The sequence below is a fragment of the Sciurus vulgaris genome (genome assembly GCF_902686455.1).
Source record: "Sciurus vulgaris genome assembly, chromosome: 15".
NCBI classification, from domain to species: Eukaryota; Metazoa; Chordata; class Mammalia; order Rodentia; family Sciuridae; genus Sciurus; species Sciurus vulgaris.
In genome coordinates, this window is record NC_136476.1 from 37,540,347 (window position 1) to 37,554,031 (window position 13,685).

At 41.6% G+C, this 13,685-nt stretch overlaps 1 protein-coding gene and 1 pseudogene across 2 annotated transcripts in view; one reads left to right on the forward strand and one right to left on the reverse strand.

The window, feature by feature from the left end:
• SAXO1 (stabilizer of axonemal microtubules 1) overlaps nt 1-13,685 on the reverse strand; it is a gene marked incomplete at both ends in the record, with an annotated part of 94,859 nt that overhangs the window by 35,645 nt on the left and 45,529 nt on the right. The gene's annotated exons all lie outside the window — the stretch shown is intronic.
• Nucleotides 7,963-9,012, forward strand: LOC306644729 (heterogeneous nuclear ribonucleoproteins C1/C2-like; annotated as a pseudogene). The gene has a single exon. The product of its transcript is annotated as a heterogeneous nuclear ribonucleoproteins C1/C2-like (transcript).

The following is a 13,685-nucleotide window of genomic DNA, read 5'->3' on the forward strand; positions in this document are numbered from 1 at the left end:
GACCAATAACCAATAACAAAAGACCCAGGTTTTTGTTACTTGAAAAACACACAAAGATTTCTGGCATAAAGAACCAAGTTGAAAAAATTGTATTTTTTATATTTTAGCTAAAATCAAAACTTGTTAAACCCCTCGGGCTTCTGAAGAATGCAGAGGATTTAAAGAGCATTTCTTACTGGACCTCCCAGATGCTGGCAAAGTTTTAGGGGATGAGGAGGTGTTAGGAGAAAATAGGCAGATATATACACACAATGTGTGTTAATTCCACTTTAAATTTCTAGTAGAAGATGGCTCTTCTTTACAAAAACTAATATTCACAAAAATAAAATCCCCAGCTCTCTCTGATCTCTGCAAAGTAACCCACTTCTTTTCCTCATTTCAAATCACTGAGAAGACAACATACATTTCCACTAGACTTGCTGAAAACTGTTCTCTATGGGATCATCACCTTTTTGTTCATAAGTGTATAGAATTTACATGCCTATAGATCTGTATACCTTGGAGCATAATATGAAGAACTGCCATTTATTGAGCACTGTGTACCAGGCACAGTTCTGAATTTTTATTTGCATTATTTCACTTAATCTTCACGACAAACCACTCTTAGACCACGGGGCTCAAAAACTGAAGTTGGGAATCATGCTACCTAACAGTCTAGGGCTACAGGACCATCTTAGAACCAGCGCAGCCACAAAAGGCACAGAAAGTCCCCTGTGCGGGTGTGGACCTGGAGTCTGCATCCCTGAGCCCCTAAGCAGTCTCAAAGGTGGGCTTCCCTCAGCTTCTACCAATTTGATGTCTTTGCTCATACTCCCCGCTATGCTATTCCTGTCCTATGCCTACCTCTTTTCCTCCTCTTTGTGCCCACAATGTACTAAGCCTTGAACTTTCAGGCTTTAGGTCATGACCATTCCAAACCCAGAGGGCATACAAGGAAGTAAAGTCCACCTAGAGAACACAGTGTCAGCAACTGCAGATACTCAAGAATTCACCCTCAAAAAATAGGTAAAGGAAGAATGAAAAACACCCCACAAGACTTCTCACTGACTGGAGTCAGAAGAGCTTCAAAATCAAGTGTGTGCCTTCTTTAGTCACCAACAGTAGAAAATAGGCAAGAGAAACTGGGTTTGTAGAATAGTTTAAGTGACCACCTGACAATCTATTCTCAGAATGATTCTAACAAAATAAGACATTTTTAGGTATTGTCAATGGAGCACAGGTGGTTACCACGGTATGGGTTACTGAAAACTCATGGGATGATAATTGGTTTTAACTATGCAGTGAGCTAATATTAAGCTGCACACTGTTAGAGGGTATTCAATCATTCTCAAGCACTAGCACCTTTAGAGTAGCTAGCAACACCATTGCCAGAAAGTTGTACATCCCAGTAGAGCTGGACAAAGACAAAATGGAACACTGTAAGCCAAATAAAATGTTAAGAACACACACACAAATGTAGACAGGAACCATTCTCTCTGGGGTCTTGTCTTATAGTAGCTCTGTGATGGTTTGGATAGGAGGTGTTCCCCAGAAATTCCTGTGTTAATTCAGGAATGTTCAGAGGTGAAATGATTGGATCGTGAGAACTTGAACCTAATCAATCCATCCCACATTGAATGGAGTAGGTGGTAACTGTAGGCAGATGGGGTATGGCTGGAGGAGGTAGGCCACTGAGGAGGGCATGCCCTGGAAGGGTTCATTTTTCCTATGATCTCTTCCCCCAATTCCTCTGCTTCCTGGCTACTATGAATGGAACAGCTTCCCTCCACCACACCCTTCCCCCATGATGTACAGCCTCATTTTCAGACCAGAGCAATGGAGTCAGCCATCTATGGACTGAAACCTCTGAAACTGTAAGCCCCAAATAAATTTTTCCTCCTCTAAGTTGTTCTTGTCAGGTATTTTGTCACAATGATACAAAACTGACTCACACGAACACACCCTGATCTCAAACAAAATGAAGCAGCCAAAACCCAGACTGCTTTGCACTTGTTATCATCATTTATACTTCCTGGTTAAAGAGCCTTGTATGCCTAGTGCTGTGCTATATAAGAGACAAGCTGCTCTGTCCAGCAATGGACTCCAGACTCAATTTCCACTCAACTCATAAGGTGACTACAGCAGGTGTATCTGGTCCCTTTCCTCTGTAGCCTTCCAAAGCTGCTTGCCTGAGTAGGAAAAAGAAAAAAGACAAAAATCTTCCGAATAGAGACATCTGGGCGTGGTGGCACACATCTGTAATTCCAGAGGCTCAGGAGGCTGAGGTGGGAGAATCACAAGTTCAAAGTCAACCTCAGCAACTTATGGAAGCCCTAAGCAACTCAGTGAGACCCTGTCTCTAAATATGCAAAAAATGGCTAGGGATATGGCTCAGTGGTTAAGTGCCCCTGGGTTCAATCCCTGGTACCAAAAAAAAAAAATAGAGAAGATGCTTTTGCCTAATGTATTGTATCCCCATATTCTGATAATTCCTGTGTTATATTCACAAATAATGCAAAATAACTATGAATTGTTAACTCATTTAATTATTTACCCATCTTCATACATATGATATTTGTAAAGTTCCTATTATATGCCATGTACTGTGTTGGGCATTAGGATTAGAAAGAAAAATAATGAATACATTCCCCATCTTATCATTTTCCATTTCCGCTTTTTACACTGGTGTCCATGATGGCCAAAAATGTTGGAGGTTTCATGTCCTATGAGGACTCTGGCAGCAATGTACTCAATGGCTAAGAAAGTAGGCAGTAAGGGGTTGGAGGAATGGTGGTGGCAAACAGAAGAGGCAACCAGAATAGTTAGGAAGATTGGTTAAAGTGAACGAATAAGCAAATATATTGGAAATAAAAGTAGCCAAAGTTCTCACTCTGAGAAGGGATTTCTAATACAGAATTTCTAATATAGAATAAAGACTAGAAAGACTGCTGAGTGTTAGATGACAAATTGGAAGTATTGGTAAAAACTGATGATATTTTAATATGTATACACATATGGAAATTGTTCTTTTCCATGTATTGATATGTATGTGTGTATACATATATATTTCTATGTGTACGCGAATGAATCCAGTGAGCAATCAGATCTAGGTTTCTGAGCATCATCCTCCACTTAAAGGAATCAGACCTGTTAGAAAAAAAGTCGATTTCCTGGTTGGAGCAGGGAAAATACAAGATAAACCTTGGAACAGCTACGTCAGGAAGTCAGGAAATGCTTAATGAACGACAGGCTTACATTCAGACGGACAAAGAAGCCAGCTGGAAGTAGTCCAATAGAGAACAATTTGAACATTAAAATAAATGTTAGTAACATATTAGAACCTGTTGAACAAAACAGACCAGAGAGGGTATGCTGAAATAAATACATGCATAAATATAAAAGAAAGGAAAGTTCTTTCTTACAGTGGAATATTAAAGGTAGAAGATTCCTCCTCCCACCCACCCTTTACTATCTGAGAAGATGTGAACTTGATCAATTTGTAGGCTAACCATTTTTTTTTTAATGAGGCAATTTGGCATGATGGTTTAGAAAAGAGTGCTTCTCACACTATCTGTGGTGAATAGCCCATGCTTTATGTTTTCAATCTATCAAAGAATGAAACATGAGTTCCAACAGTACCTCATACTTCATGGTCTAATGCCAAGTCAACAGCCCTGAACTCATCAACCTACTGAATGAGAGATACTCACTGATCATGTACTTGGATGCCATGAAAATGTCAAATTACCAAAAATTCCAAATGCCTACTTTCAATTCCTGTACATACCCTGTCACAGACCAATAAGAAATAGTTCACATCTGCACTTTAAATGCCATTTTTGTTTCTCAAAAAAACAAAGGTCAAATGATATCGCTAATAAGTGGATGAGGACACATAATGGGGGGAGGGAGGGGTTAGTGTTAGGGTTAGAGTTAGGGTTAGGGAGGGGGGCAAGAATGGAGGAAGGAAGGACTGTATAGAGGGAAAAGAGGGGTGGAAGGGGTGAGGGGAAGGGAAAAAATGACAGAATGAATCAAACAACATTACCCTATGTAAATTTATGATTACACAAATGGTATGCCTTTATGCCATGTACAGAGAAACAACATGTGTCCCATTTGTTTACAATAAAAAAAATAAAAAATAAAAAAAGGGAAAAAAAAGATAGAAGTAATGATGGAAATAGATCATCATTTGGCAACAATGGTGGTGGTGATAGATTCATTTAATCATAGATAACAGCTAAGGCTGATGGATAAAAGTTTGATAAGGCATAGGAATTAGTATAATATCATAATATGTCTACATAATAATCAAATACAAAGAAAAAATGATATATTTACAATGGAAAAAATCTGGCAGGCTCCAACATGACCATATGATCAAGTTAACCCACCCCAGTGGTAAAACATTTCATCATGTGCCCCTTGAATGCACCAAGAACCCAGCATCGCCTCCATAACTTCCTCCCAAGAATGAATGTCCCGAGTCTGATGATAAGGAAACACTGAATGGACGCAGGTGGAAGGTTGTCCTACAAAAACAAAGTCCTGAAGTGCCCTTCTAGGTTAAGGATACTAAGGAGATGTAAACTAATGCTACACATGTTCCTACATAGAACCCTGGGCCAGAAAGAAAAAGGCATTGGTAGGACAGATTGTGAAATCTGAATGGGGTCTGTGGAGTCCATGACAGGCAGTGTTCTCTCATTCTGAACTCCTTGTTAGGATGGTGGCATGATGATAAAGCAAGAGGACAGGACCTTGTTTTTAGAGCTATTTAGAGTGATGATTCATGTCAGAAAATGATGTGTTATGTATGCATATTATATATGTTTATGTAGAGAGAGAGGGTGGCCCTGCAAAAATTAGATATTAACTATTAGAAAATCTGAAAGATGTGAACAGAATTTCTTATACTGTTTCACAACTTTGTAGATTCAAAAAAGGAAGACGTTGGCCTTGGAGTTACAATGACTTGAGTTTAAACTCTAACTCAATAATTTATTGATCTGACACTAAGGGAAAAATCTGAGTCTCAATTGTATCTTTTTTTAAAGTTCTTACCACACCTTACAGAACTGACCTAAAGATAAACTAGACGACCAATAATAAATCTACCATTTAAGGACTTGCTCTTATATGCTAAGACTTTACTATTTCTAAAACCCTAAATGGACTATAGTGTAAGGATTACCAATTTACAATATGAATAGTCTGAGACTCAATAACATATCCTCATAGCAAGAGGGCAGGGCTTACACCAGAGAGTCAGGTTCAAAACTCACACTCCTGTATTGCACTGGGCTCCCCAGATAGGCAGTTCTTCCCAGTGCATTTGAGTCATTGAGGAACTCACTCAATATTATTTTCCCCCCTGAATAATTGAGTAGGAAAGCAAACAAATGATTACATGATTGTAATACAATGTGTTAATGATATTACAAATGTACAGAATGCAATAAGTGACTAAAGAAAAGAAAGTAACTTGTGGGGTGTGGCTGAGGGGCAGAAAGGTAGAAAGGCTTCTGTGATAGTTTGGATCTGAGGTGTCCCCAGTAAAACCTCTTGTGGTAATGCAGGAACATCCTGAGGTAACGTGATTGGATTGTAAAGCTGTAACCCTATCGTCCATCTTAGTTTGAATGGACGGAGTGAGTGGTAACTGTAGGCAGACGGGGTATGGCTGGAGGAGGTGGGTCACTGGGGCATGCCCTGGAAGGTGCATCTTCCCTGAGGTCCCTTTTTGTCATTCTCTGTTTACTGGCTGCCAGAAGTGAGCTGCTTTCCTCCTCCATGCTTTTCTGCCATGATGTGCTGCCTCACCTAGGGCCAGAGAAATGGAGTCAGCCATCTATGGACTGAGACCTCTAAATACGTGAGCCCCAAATTAACTTTACCTCTTCTAAGTTGTTCCTGTCAGGCCTTGTGGTCACAGTGATGCAAATCTGACTACACAGCTTCAAAGGCAGTAATGCTTGAACCAGGTGTTGGCAGATGAGGCCACAATGGAGAGACAAGGGGCAAGGAACTTCTGGCAGAAGTTTGGCAAATTCAAAGCCCTGTTGGTGTGAGGGGACGGATGATGGGGAGCAGTGCATGCAGGGTGGTAAATGATGCTGGAGAGGTTGATAAAAGCCAGATCCTGGAGAGTCCAGTGTGCCATGCTTAGGTGTTTAGACTTTGTCCTCTTGGTGAGGGATGACATGGAACACCTGCTATCCTTCCCCCTCCCCACACGTCAGACCTTACCAATCACAGCACTTCATTACACTTCACACAGCCACTAACATCACCTGGAATTGGCACCTAAATGGCATCATTTGTCCTCCCTATTCCAGGTGCTGGGGGCTTTCTGGGGTTTTAATAAGTGTAATAAAGCTAGACCCTCTGCCAGTGATAACTGATCAAGGAATAGGCACAGTGACTAGCGAGAAGACCCTGACAACAGTCCCATTCACTACAAATCCAAGAGCTGCACCTCCACGCAAAGTCAGATTGAGTGGAACACCACACACTCTTGCCTCATCTCTGTCAGAGGCCACACTGTGGTAGAGGAGCACATAAAGAACTGTTCCAGCAAGACCCAGGGCAAGCTAGAGACGGTACTGAGAGGAGAAGGAGACCCAGGAGAAAGAGCGGAAGCCAGAGGTACTGGATGGAAATGGAGTTCACTCTTCTCAGGCCTCAGTTTCCCTGATTGACAAATGAGAGAATTGAAACAGTAATATATTCTAACAACCATGCTGACTCAGAACTTGCCCCTCAGAAGAAAACAGCAGCGTGGTTTGGGAGAGTTCTTGCGACACCGCAGCATAGGGAGGCTAAATCCTTCTGTGTGCAGGTCCATGAGCCCAGCAACTCGCATCCTAGCCAGGAACTTGGTAATACGATTGAGAAAACTGAAAACACATTGTAAGAGAAGGCCTGGGGAGCATCGAGCATTCAGCTTTAAGATGCTGACTGTTTTTGAAATAAAACTTTAAAACGTGCCATAAAAAGAAACTATTCCTCTGGGGAAAGAGAACCTAAAGCGTCTTTGATTGTAACGATGGGAAAGACTTTCATCTGCACTCTTTACGAGGTTAATTGTAACTCTCCCCCAAGCTCAGAAACCCTTTTCTCAATCTTGTGGTTGTAATCTTACACTCTGCGTGATAAACCTTCATTTTGCAACAGGCACATTCCAAAATGTTAAAACTTATGGCTCTGTAAGCAGTCAGATGAGCAAAAGCTGATAAGAGGGAACTTTGCTAGTGCCCACGCACACATATGCAGCCTGCTGTGCCCAGCCACACCGAGTCAAAGACCCAAGGTCTGTCAGGAAGAACCCTACCAACCCCAAACCTTAGCAAATGTGAAGCACTTAGCACCATGCCTGGCCCAGGGGAGACTCTCTATAGCTCATAGTGTTGTCAGCTCAGCCTTTCTCTTCATCATTGCTGATGGATTACAACTAGCAGTATGTAGCTGTCACTGTGAATGAGTTATTACCTTCCATGAGGTCACCTTCATGGACTATCTCACCACAGAAACCCCCATGGAACAGTGCTGTGGTTGCCTTCCTTTACAAACTGGCAGGACAAAAAGTGACCATAAATTTATTGTCTAACAGAGGGAACCCCCATCACGTTGTCTTTCACAACTCCTTTATATACAAAACCTCAACTCTGGGGCTAGAGCTGTGGTTCAGTGCTAGAGCGCTTGCCTGGCATGTGTGACACCCTGGATTCAATACTCGGCACCACATATAAATAGATAAAATTTAAAAAGAGCCACTGACAACTAAAAAAAATTTAAAACAAAACCCTCAACTCAAATCTGTGGTTCATACTTTCCTCCCAGATGCCAACAGATGCTACACTTTCCTGCCTCCCCTACCACAGGCTCATGAAGAATAATTGTGTAAGTGAAGAGACGAAGGCTGAGTGGTTGCGGCCGCCTTGCCGACCTCGAGCACGGTCGGCTTCTTCACATAGAATTGAATCTCTTCTCCCTCCCCCCTCCTGTGAGATTTTTTTGATCTTCAGCTACATTCTTGCACCTTTGTGAGGAACCATATTGATCACGGTGGCTAGCAACGTTACCAACAAGACTGATCCACGCTCCATGAATTCCCGTGTATTCATTGGGAATCTCAACACTCTGATGGTCAAGAAGTCTGACGTGGAGGTAATCTCGAAGTATGGCAAAATTGTGGGTTGCTCTGTCCATAAGGGCTTTGCCTTCGTCCAGAATGTTAATGAGAGAAACACCCAGGCTGCTATAGCGGGAGAGGATGGCAGAATGATTGCCAGCCAGGTTTTAGATATTAATCTGGCTGCACAGCCAAAAGTGAACAGAGGAAAAGCAGGTGTGAAACGATCTGCAGCGGAGATGTACGGCTCCTCTTTTGACTTGGACTATGACTTTCAACATGATTATTATGACAGGATGTACAGTTACCCAGCATGTGTTCCTCCTCCTCCTATTGCTAGGGCTGTAGTGCCCTCTAAACTTCCAGGGTATATCAGGAAACACCTCCTGAAGGGGCAAAAGTGGCTTCAATTCTAAGAGTGAACAGCAGGGATCTTCTTCTAAGTTTGGAAAGTTGAAAGGAGATGACCTTCAGGCCATGAAGAAGAAGCTGACCCAAATAAAACAAAAAGTGGATTCCCTTCTGGAAAGCCTGGAAAAATTTGAAAAGGAGCAGAGCAAGCAAGCTGTAGACACAAAGAATGATAAATTGGAAGAGGAGCAGAGCAGCCACTCACTGAACAAAGATGAAACTAATGTGAAGGTGGAGTCTGAGGCGGGTGCAGATGACTCTGCTGAGGAGGGGACCTACTGGATGATGATGATGATAATGAAGATGGGGGATGACCCGCTGGAGCTGATCAAGGATGAGGAAAAAGAGGCAGAGGAAGGAGAGGATGACTCTTAAGCACATAGTGGGGTTTAGAAATCTTAGCCCATTATTTCTTTACCTAGGCGCTTGTCTAAGATCCAAATTTCATCAGATCCTCTCCACTAGTGTCTTTAGCACATGCTCACTGTTCTATCTTTGTCCTTTCCATGTTCATTAATTCATATTGCCCTGTGCCTAGTGCCATTTTCACTTCCTTTGATGCTCCTAGGAGTTTTAAGTCTTACTCTGTAATTTTTGCTTTTAATTTTGATACCTCTTTATGACTTAACAATAAAAAGAATGTATGGTTTTTATCAACTGTCTCCAAAATAATCTCTTGTGATGCAGGGAGTACAGTTCTTTCCATTTAGACATGATTTCAGTAGTTGCTTCCCTAACTGCAAAGGTGATCTCATTTAGTTGCAGCACCTGAGGGCAGCTTTGAGTTAGAGGGATGTGTGTTATCCCCTACATAATAGTCCAGTGTGGGGCTGTTCAACACAAAGGTAACAATGTTTGTTTGTGAATGAGAGTTGGCATGTTAAATGCATCCTCTAGAAGAATAATTAGTGTACTAGTCTTTATTTGTTTTCTAAAGTTGATACTGTGGGTTATTTTTGTGCACAGCCTGATGTTTGGGATCTTTTTTCTCAAAATAAACAAGTCCTTATTAAACCAGGAATTTGGAGGGAAAAAAAAGAATAATTGTGTAACCATTTATTGATCATTTACCACATTCCAGGCTTAGTGATAATGCCTTTTTAAAAAATTCTTTTATCTTTACCTCAACTCCATGATGTGCTGCTATTATTCTCCTCTACGTATGAAGTGTCTACGGCTCAGAAAGGTTAATTTACCCAAAACCACTCATCTGGTCAATGAGGCACACAGCAGGCAAGGAGTAGAACATGAACTTGATCCACATGTTTCAGAATCTGATACCCATTGCTTACGTTTTCCATTAGATTGTAATTACTAAGTAAAGGACTCAACTTTGAATCTCTCCAATGAACTTCAGGGAATCTGTGAATGCCTTTGAATAATACATAAAGTGGTATGTGTACATATACATTTTCCTTGAAGAAAGTCCAAAACTTTTACCATATTTTCAAAGGAGTCTAGAATTCATTTTTTTGAAAAAGCATGAGAATGATTGTTCTAGACTCTGGCAGGACTCGGACTTACATCCTCTATTTTGTACCATTGCTGTCTGACATATAATAGAGTCAACCAATAGTCATCCAATTGACCCAATTCTCCTCTCTAGTCCTTTCTTAGATCCATCCCCTCCACAGCCCACTGGAGATGCAGTGAGAGTGATGAATATTTTAAAGCTGTTTTTCTTCCACGCACGTGTGAGAGCTCCATTAGCCCAGTTCCTGGACCAGCTGTTCACAGCCACTCACACTATGAAAAAGCAAGCAGAACGCTATCTTGCCTGCTCACCCCAGAATACCAAACATCTGTTTGCCCCACCTGAAGGGCTCACCTGCTGAGAGGCCAGCGTGGGACAGCACAGCACATCTGGCCCTTCCTGCATGAGCTCAAGCCCTGTTTTCAGGATCAGCTGTCAAGTAATCTGCCTTATATACAGTCTCACATTTTAATAAGAGCCAACTTTAAATAAAGTTGGTTTCATTCTGTAGCTGCACTTGCAAATGCCCCACTTCCTCAACCGAGTACGATAGCTATGAAAATAAGTGCCCGTTCTTGCATTTTGGGCCTGCCTACTATGTGCCAGGCACTGTTCTAGATGTTTACATCCATCATCCACAACCTGCACAATATCTTAGGCAGATATCATCCACAGAGAGGTTGAGTAATTGAGCCAGGAGCTAAGATCTGACCCCATGTTAGGACAACAAAACTTTTCCACATCTCCATCTCTTCATATTCCCACTCCTCACAAAATGAAATCACTCTCTTTTAAAGTCTTCTAGAGTTGGAAAAATAAGAAAGACTTTGAGGGCTCAGCATCTTAAGTGGGTGGAAAGGAACATCATTTCAGGGCACTCTACTAAAATGGGGTAGCACAGGACTATTTTCACAAGAAATAGAGGTAAGAAATAAGAATATTATATTCTTAAAAGTATTCTAGATGTTCATTAAAAGACATTTTTAAATGCCTACTACTCCATTACATTCAACAAATATAGGTTCAAGGCACTAGGCTAGTCATTATAAAGAAACCCAAACGTGTACAATAGTCTTAACCCACTCCATTAGTCTCACAATATGAGTAGATTCATATACAAAATAGCTTAATTTACTACTAAAGCAAAAGTGAAAAATCATCTCATGCTAAGTGGACCTAGAAGGATGGAAACAAGGACCTGGTGGCTTTCATATGAGGGGAAAGTGAATGGTGTATGATAAATTCAGACTTCATGAGGAAATGACACCTGAGGGTGGATTGCTTTTGCATGGGAAGGAAGAGTGGACAGAGGTGAAGAGAGACTGTGAACCAAAGGAAGGATCTGAGCAAAGACAGGGAGGAGAAGGCACAGGGCACTTGATGAGGTAGCCTTCCTCTGGTCACAGTCCCTGGACTGGCGTCTGCGTGAGGCTCAGAATTACACAGGGAAAGGTTTACTTCTCCACTTCATTAGGTGAGGGCAATAGGGAGCTGATGAAGGTTGTAGATTAGGAGTGACTGACCAGCTCAATGCTTCAGGAAGACCAATCTGGCAACAGTGTATGGACTGAAGAGATAAGAGGCTAGAAGCGGGCTGGGGAGATAGCTCAGTTGGTAGAGTGCTTGCCTTGCAAGCACAAGGCCCTGGGTTCAATCCAAGAGGCTAGAAGCAAGGGCTAATTACAGATGTCTGGTTGTGAGATAACAAAGGCCTACACAGGAGTGTGAAAGAGAGAAAGAAAAATGGTCCTTCAAGATCTTTCACAATGATTCAGTGATAGACCAAGGAAATGAAGAGCCTGGTGGCATCATTCTCTAAAATGGAGTGGTTAGAAAGAAAGTTTGCTTGAAAAAGGGAAAAATTCAGGTTTTCAAACATTCTGATTATACTTTATGATTAACAATTAGAAAGTTTAATTTACACAGAGGCTTGAAAACAGGGTTATTTAAGTCGTTTTCATGCTGTGAAGCTGCCCAGCTCATTCATAAAACTGTGCTTCTAGCACCTTTTGGCTTAAACCCTCAGACTCAACAGTAGAAATCAAGGCTTTGTGCAGTGTGTTGGAGCACACAAATCACAAGTAGAACAGGAGGTGGTCAATGGCTGTGGTAGGTCATCCTTGGAAGCTGTGATTGGAAAGGAAGCTTCAGAAGATGAAGAAATTGGGTTGTATCACCTCCTTAATCCTCCAGACCCACAAAGTTGGCATGTGATGCTCACTAAACACCCAACTCATAAGGAACTGGCTAGAAGCAAAGTCGTGTCCTACTTCTGTCCAGCTCTGAACAGCAGAGGGGAAAATGGAAAGGAGGATACTTACTGTGCTGGGGCTAAAGACAGGCTTCTCCATCCTGGCTGAGCCACGCCTGCCTCCTGGGATCCTCCACAGACACTAGCTGCTTTTGGTTAACCAGCAAGTCACAAATGTTCTAAATTCCTTTTTATGATATTAAATAAGAGCACCAAAATTGCTGTGTAAGAGGAAATGCATTTTTTTTTTTTTTTTTTTAGCAAAATGCAAAGCTTGAAAGCTTGGAAAAGACAGGAAAGTATCAAGAAAAAAAAAAAAAAAAGAGAGAGAGAGAGAACTCATGCAGAAGCCCACTATTTGCCCATCAGTTGACATTTCAGTATATTACCTTCCAGTCTTTTCCACTTGCATTTTTAACATAGTTGGGAGATTTTCACCTTTAAAATGTAGTTATTCTAGTAGAGCATTATCTAGAACTAAGGAATAAATTGACTCATGGACTTGTGAAATTCAAGTCTGGCCAGCACCTGACAGCAGAGCAGGTGGAATGTGTTAACCCAACTTCAAAGTCTTTCCTAAGAACATCCAGAAGTGGATACGATGATATTCACAAGAAACTGCTTTAACAGAAGTGCACCTTCTCCCTGCTTCTCTGTTCTTCCTGATAATTAAATAGCTGGATAATGGAAAGAAGGCCAAAGTGTTGAGAAAGAAAAGGAAGCAAAGTCCCCGTCCCCCACCCCACTTCACACCCAGTCATAAAATGCTATTTTGTAACAGTCTCAATAATATGTTCACATCTACATTGTTTAATCTCAAGACTGGTCCACACCCATGTCTCTGCCACCTGAGAGATCTCTTCATCCAGTTCAAACCAACCCAAACTCCATTCAGCCCAAACCAGCCAGAAGCCACAATACTAAGATGTCTGATGAAGATATGGCCATCCCCCAAACCTGGAGATAATGAAAACCCATTGGCCAGAAGTACAAGGCACCAAGAAAACATCTCATTACAGAACAGCCTGATGGATTTAGATGTCCCATTTATTGAATTCCATAGTCCACAGCAATTTGTATTGAGCTGTACAATACAAACCCCTCCCCAGAGACAGAACTCAAGCCTAAATCTGGGTCCCTGGCAGGAGCTCTAAAACATGTGGCAGTCAACCAGTCTCCTGGAAAAATAAATTAGAAGAACCTTGGAGAGAGGGAGAGAAATTTTTCTCTATTGGGAACTGTGTCCCTCTACCAAACCTAGTGGCATCTTGACCTATCTCTACCTTAACCAAAGTCAGTTTTTTCTCTTACCCCTCTTCTTTGCCTATTACAAGAACCCATTCCCAGAGGAAACGGTCTCCAAATCAAATCTATCCCACTGAGATCTTGCCCTTAAAAGCTGCAACAAAAGCATGCAGTTATAATAAGGGGGA